We start from the raw sequence: 7,500 nt of genomic DNA, 5'->3' as shown, positions 1-7,500 counted from the left end.
GCAGAGGGATCTCTGGTTTCAAACATCGCCGGTGCCCTGGGACCAGGCCATGTCAAAGGGCCCGTCCCCGATGAGCCATATTAGGGCCCCGATCCCCAATCAATCAGCGCCGCGCTAAAAAGAATCCACAACAAGGCGGCAATTAAGCCCCCACCGAGGACTCAAACCAAACACGTGCGCGACACCGGGCTTGTGAGAGTTACTGTGTGCGCAGTTCTTTGACTCTCTGTTTCACAGGAGTGCCAGTGTGCACATCGATGCGACTGCATGTTGGTAAAATCCTTGTGAGACAGAAGGGGCGGGGGCGCGCGCGCGCGGGGGGGGGGGGGGGGGGGGGGGGGGGGGGGGGGGGGGGGGGGGGGAGTCTACTCCGGACGTGCAGAGCAGAGGACAGAGGTGAAAAAAAAAGTCTCAGTGGGCCCGTCTTTGTTTTTCCTTGTGTATTGGTTTAACTACATGCACACACTGGTAGTGCACATACACGTTTTAAGGACTGAAACCTCGTCCAAATATTAATGCAAACATGGACAGAATACCCTAATTCTTCCCTTTGCCAAGAAAGTTGAATCCATTTTCCTTGTATGGAAGTTAACGGGGCCACTTAGTAATTTGGGGATATTGCAACAGCCATCGCTCTCACTCTTGGTTAAAGTGTGGGTTGAGAAAAAAACCCCACTGGTGTAGAGGCTGTTGTTGGCAGGTCCGAACAGTCTGACTGAGTTCCAGCGTCAGAAAAAGATCTTTTTTTTAGAAGGATACAAAAAATCGAAAAAATAAGTTTAGCAGAACTCCCCCGCCCCGGCCCCCCAACTCAACGTTAGTCGGATGTGGAAGTGGATCAGTATGCGGCAGAGGAGCGGTGCATCCAAAAATTGAGTGGGCCTGTCATCCCCTCAGTGAATGGGTGCGACGCTTGTGGTGCGGAAGAGAAATCATCATCAATCCTGGCCGGCATCTGACAACCACAGCGGCTGTTGACACTGGCACTGAGGTGAGGGAGACGTGAAACCGAAATCCGAAAGTTTCTCCACACACGCGCACGCACGCACGCACGCACGCACGCACGCACACACACGCACACACACACACACACACACACACACACACACACACACACACACACACAGAGAGTCGAGGGTTGAGAGGCTATTGTGACCAAAAACAGCTCGAACGCTGCAGGCGGCCGGGTGGTGAGAGGAGAAAAGAGGCTGGGGTTTTTTGTTTTTTTTTCAACAGCAGCCCTGCGTTCAAACCTGCATGTGTGGCTCGTACTGTACGTCTGTGCATCTCAGACGCTGCAAAAAGGAACAGACACACCGGCACTGAATGTGCCGTCTGTCGAGCAACATGTTGTCGGCGAGTCTTCGGTCAGCGCGCGTCTGAAAGCAGTCGATGTTGACTACAAAAGCTGCCGCCAGCAAGTCGGGAAACGGCTCACGCATTACAACATTATGCCCGGACAGTGTTAAAAAAAACTACAGCAACTACAGGACATCACCAGCAGCGCTGGGGTCTGCCTACAGATGTCGCATCTGCGGCCGAGACCGCCTCTCATGGATCGGACTTTACGGCCGCAGCGCCGAACCCCGAAAAAAAAACCAAACAACCCAGGAAGCAGGAAATCCATGGTCTTGTGGTTGGTGCTGGTAGGCAGTTTGTTACCGTCGGAAACAGGCGGACTGGTCCCTAGGCTAACTGGCTGCTGACTGTAGGTGTATATTTACTGCTCTACGATTTTCTCATCTCGCCTCTTGCAAGAAACGAAAAGGGTCTTTTCCATAATGTCCGATATTTTTGCGGGAATCACAGGAGGGAATACCATAACCATAACTGTGTATTCCTGTGGATTCAGTGAGCTGCATGCAACCCTTTGTGCGTGGATAATTCTCCGGATTTTTGCGTGCACAAGCCGGGTGGTTCAGAGAGGGCGAATTATACAGCACGAAAAACAATTAAGCCACCACAAAGGCGACTGCAGGGAGGCTGTAATTAATATGAAGAGGGGAAAAGGCCAATAAGACGTGAATAAATCTGTCAATCGCTGATACAATCATCACATCAGGGAGCGGCAGTGAGATGCGCCTGTGCGTTCTCTTTGCAGCGACTTGTATCTTTTGCCACGCGAGCGATGAGGCGTGCGCTGTGGATGCCAACGTCAGCTCGTCGGTGTACATCTCGGGCGAGACGATGCAGGATACAGCTCAGAGCAAAAAAGATTATCCAACAAAAATAGATAAATGTTTAAACAAATGCCGTGACATGTCGTCAGTCAATTAGTGAGGGTTTCTGGATTGCCTCGTTGATCGTATCTAAAAAAAAACGCCCGTTGTGCAGAATACAACAAAAAAAGGGTCCGTCCCTGCTGGTTATTGTAATTACCTGCCGTCTTCATAAATCATGCTGATTACACGGACATTGTTAAGTACAAGGCTTTCACAGCAGCTGCTGTGGGAGGGGTTTGAGGGTATCAATCAGTCTTTTTATGATTACAGTACACGCATGTTTGAGCCCCTAATAACTTTGAGCGAATCTGAGAATCCGAGTCATTACACATTTTTGGAAGCTACTTCCTGTAGCCAATTTGTCAATCAGCCCCCCCCCCCGCTCTTTTATGGGTGGTCCTTTTCCACACAGCGTTGAATTACTCTTTGAATTTTTTAATTGTCTGATGCTTTGACTGTACAATTGGAATTGCCAGTCAGTGCCAGTGCCGCACACAGACACGGACGTCGTCAATTTACTGCCAGACAAGATCCCAACTGTCAACTTCATATTAAAAACGTGGATAAGGTAAATGCAGGTCTCACTGTATCGCCTAGATGAAGCTCTACACATCCACGTGAACATGTACGGCACATACGCATTTAATCATCGACAAACCAGCACTTTCGGGCATGTGTGATTGTAGGCTCCGCTGTCAAAAGCGGTTTCAATTGACATAGACAAAAAAGAAGACAGAAGAAGAAAACCAAGGCCAGAGAGAATCTGTTCTTGGTTAAACACGTCTCTCCTTTATTCTCCGGTAGCGGAGAGGCACGGTGGAGGGGAAAAGGAAAAAGAAAAAACACCAGCTATTTTTGTAATTGCTTTTCTTTCTTTTCTTTTTTTTTTTTTACCCGTGCTGAAAGAAAAGTGGTGGGGAAAGTTCTGAGAAATTTAAACAGCCTTGACAGCCAGGGTGTAGTGGTATTAATCTTTTCAAACAGGGAGAAAACCCCTCTATTATAAACACAGACAGAAACTCCGGGATCAGCGGCCATGCTGCATAAAGTCTCTTTATCGCCGCTGTCAGATTAAACACGTTTTTAAGATTTGTAAAAGCGGCTGCTTTTTCACAAATCACACAAGAATTTTCTAAAAAAAGAAGAAGACGTTAAAAACCAGCAACAACTGAACGCATGGAGCAACGGAAATACCTTCGGGCGGATGTTGCTCCTTTACACATCCAACAGACGCCGACCACCGTTAGCTTTTGGAGTCATTTTCTGGCTCCTGGGTGAATGGAATCCTGACAGTCGTTGGCTTTTAGCTCAGTTTTTGGTCTCCACCAACATCTGCCAACAATCCACTATGTTGATGTTCATAACTCTGTGACCCCAGGGTTGTTCCCCTGCACACAGTGTCAGTGCACTGACGTGGACAGAACACCTTTCTTGGCAGAGGCCTGTGCTCTACTGAGCACATCTTCTAGTTCTATCTGTTAATCATTGTATCAGTCAGTGTTATGATGTTGGTGACGCTGGATCAGGCAGCATAATGTGGGGTTTTTCAGAATCAACAAAGGCTGCCTGCTTCTCAGTTAAGGGAGGGGGGGATGGCAACAGTGGTAAATGGACTGCATTTATCTTTCTGGTCTTCACGACCGTTCATGGCGCTCACATGCACAAAAAGTCACATTCACACATTTACACAACGGCTCCTGTATGACGCGCTTGTCCATCACCCACTGACGGCACAGCGGGGCAATTTTTAGGGCCCAGGGGATCCAACCGCCGACCTTCTGGTCAGCGGGCGACCGGCTGCACCTCCTGCGCCGCAGACAGACGAGAGGAAATTGCACGTTTCTCTATAAACTATCGATTCACCATGTAAATGTCCCTTAAACTGTCGCTTTTCATGTCGCTCTCTCATCCTCTCTAATTCATCCCGGATAGTGTGTCTTTGGTTTCGCGACGTTTTTCAGTCGTTTTTCCTGTGATCAACTTGCTCTAAGCTACAAAAAGGAAGACAGAATAAGAGCGGTCGACCGTTCAGTTTCAACACCCACCCCGTCTAAACGATTGAACTGATGAACGTGATGGAAGAGGGAGAGCGTGCGGCTGCATTAAAAGACACTTCTTTGCGCCCGCTCCGTCAGAGTGTAGACAGTGTGCACGAAGGCCTCACTTAGGAGGTTTAGGAGTTATTAACTGCCTCTGATCTGAGCTCACAGCTGAACCTCCCGTCGGCTCGCACGGCTAATCGCACCCGAACGCGGCCGACCCCGCGGACCCCGGGCATCAAAGAACAACACGCAACCCACAGTGTTAATGGTACCATCCTCCTCCCACTCCACTAACACTGTTTTTCTTTCACTCCCATCTTGCCTCCCCCCCCCCCCCCCCCCTGCAAGTGAAGGAAGTGTGGCAGCGCACAGAGAGAGAGGGAGGGAGAGAGAGAGAGTTGGAGAAAGTTGGGGGTCTAATTTTGGCAGGCGTCGCTTTTTCCCCCCCTCACCCTGTGTTTGTTCTGGCTCTTTGAAAACATCTCCAAAGAGGGGGAGTGAGGGCGGAGGGACGGCGGCGACGGAGGGAGGAGAATGCGGAGGCGGAGCACTGGGCTGTTTTGGGGTGAGCTGCACCATATCTTTCTTATGTCTGGACTTTTGATGAAGTTTTCACTTTTTATAATTTCGCCAACGTGCACCCGAGCTGTCGACGTGTTTCATTTTTGACGGCCAGCCATCATCAGTCGTTCGGAGACTCCATTTACAAGCTGGTCCTCAATGACTTGAAAGCCGCGAAAATCGAACGCTGTCTGCGCCCAAAGGAGACAGTTCATGCTTCCTACTTTGCACCATCTCTCTGTCCGTCTGCTCACACGTGTCCCGGATCCGCTGCTGCACTCCGCTGCTCTGCTATATCGCACACGGGCCGCCCGGGTCCGAGTGGAAAACCTCGGAGGGATGTCGACTTTTTGAGTTTGCCTGTGGCCGCTCTCAAAAAGCCCAACCCGGAGCATGCGAACACACGCATACTGTAGTGTCCCGCACACCGCAGAGTGTATACTTAGGGCCAACGTGGAGGGGATGGAAATCACAGACCGGAGCAAAGACAAACAGAGGATACGGAGTTCGTGTTATGTTCATGTTCAACAAGGTGGGTGGCGAGAAATGTTTCCCCCCCCCCTAATCTGTGAGTAATATCCGTGGCCCGATGTATCCCGAGAAAACGGAAGTCACTGTGCTTACTAGAAAGAGGTAGAGGAGAAAAAAAAAATCCGTAGCGGAGTACAAAACGAAGGCGTTTCAGGAGTTTCTGCACCAGATGTCTCTTCCCGAAAACGTTGAGAAAGCAGAAGCAGCAGAAGCCTTTGACGTCTGAGCCGCCGCACTATGAGGTTAGCGGACGGAGGTCATCGGGTGTCATCATTAGTCGACCTCGTCTTCTTGACGTTTGCCACACTGAATTTACGGCTAATAAGTCGGCCGTGACACTAATGACGAGCAGCAGTGACGACCTGCCCGCCGCCGCCGCCGCCGTCAAAGGAGGCCCCTGTCCATTTAAATGAAGTCTGTAATGACCGCAATGAGGCCCAAGATCGCACGCCGGTCTTCGCTCTGCTGCAACACTTTCCCTTTGCAGGTCGGCATGCAGCAAAAATAACACAGTTCATTTCATTTGAACTTTCACCGTGTAACATAACGGCATTTTGGCTTATTTTTGAATATCATCATCATGATTTTCAAGATACTTACTCCAATAAAAAAAAAAAACTCAAAATATTATCTCATCAAGGTCTTTTTTTCATTCCTGCAAATATATAGATGACAATATAGAGGATAAATATACAAAAAATTTGACTTGTGCATGTTTATACAATTAGAGCTGCATCAGTTAATCGATTAATAAATTAGTGATCGTTCACTAAATGAATCGCCAACTATTTTGATAATCGATTCATCAGTTCAAGTAGTTTTCATGGAAAAAAGTCAAAATTATCTGATATCAGCTTCTTAAATGTGAATATTATATAATATAAAAAAATGTTTCTTTGCACCTCTATGGCAGTAAACTAAATATCGACATTTTTCACCATTTTATGGACCAAACAACTTATCGATTAACCGAGAAAATAATCAACAAATTAATCGATGCAGCTCTATATACAATTCAGACTTTGAGAGCTTAACACTGAACCATCCGCTGTCCAATTTGCTGCAATATCGTCAATATAGATTTACATTTTTTTTTTCACTCGTTTAACTCGTCTTTGAAACGAGCTGCAATTTAACGGAAACGGGGAAAAGACGACACAAAAACAACAACAACACGTAAACAAAGCAACGGCAGAAACCAGATGTTTGAGAAGGGGAAGCGCACGTACGAGCCCGTGCACGCGTCCCCGCGTGCGGGTGGATTGAGTACGTGTCTGGTGTCCGCTCCGTGCCAGCAGTTCTGATTCACGGAGCGCCGCGCGGAACATGGCGGCCAGCCCCGCCGCCATGTCACCGGGGAAAAGCCCCGGCAAGCTCCACTCCTTTGATCCTGCGAGGAATCAGACGAGCTGAGAAAGTTCGTGGAGTTTCATCCCATAACACTGGGGGGGACGTCAAAGCCAAGCGGAGGAACCTCGCCCAGGCTCGATACTTGGATTTTGATTCGGGCAGAACTGGAAATGTTTCAGTGGAATATGACTTTTTTTTTTGTGTCGAGAGCCGCCTTTAATTTGATGTGCATGTTCAATGCTCGGGTTGGTTTTGCTCTGCACTCAGACTGCTAATTTGGAGACTATAAAACATTACATAACAACAACCACACACACACACACACACACACACACACACACACACACACACACACACAGATGTGGGTCATTGTTCTGCGCTGCTGCTCATTTTAGGCCGCGGGATTCTAGGTAGGCTTCCGTTAATCGACTCAACCGCCGAGGACACAGGGAACATTCGCCTTCAGCTCTAATAACTTCCTTATTGCCCTGAAATTGAATGAACGTCACAGGTTTTGAATATGCTGGCCTCTTTTTGAGTCCAGTCCTGTCTTTGCAAATTAGAGCTGGCTGAAAGTAAGTTAAGCCAATTTCACCTGCACTGCGAGTTACGGGCTGCACACGGTGCGTCACAGACGTGGACATCTGCTTTTGCCCGACGGTCGGCGCGGTCCACATTCCAACTGCGCCACAGTGCGGATTCAAACGTGAACCGTGTGAGCTGCGATGGTTTGGGCAGGAGCAGCAGCGTAGAATACTTATAACGATTCAAGAATTAATGTAGTCACATTGAGA

The 7,500-nt window shown here is 48.5% G+C and overlaps 1 protein-coding gene across 2 annotated transcripts in view; it reads right to left on the bottom strand.

Moving 5' to 3' along the window:
- The window catches only part of ror1 (receptor tyrosine kinase-like orphan receptor 1), a 113,870-nt gene that overhangs the window by 22,913 nt on the left and 83,457 nt on the right, over positions 1-7,500 (bottom strand). The window lies entirely within an intron of this gene.

This window comes from Scophthalmus maximus, chromosome 13, assembly GCF_022379125.1.
Source record: "Scophthalmus maximus strain ysfricsl-2021 chromosome 13, ASM2237912v1, whole genome shotgun sequence".
Classification (NCBI taxonomy): Eukaryota; Metazoa; Chordata; class Actinopteri; order Pleuronectiformes; family Scophthalmidae; genus Scophthalmus; species Scophthalmus maximus.
The sequence above is the reverse complement of the archived record's forward strand: the minus strand, read 5'-3'. Positions and strand labels throughout refer to the sequence as shown.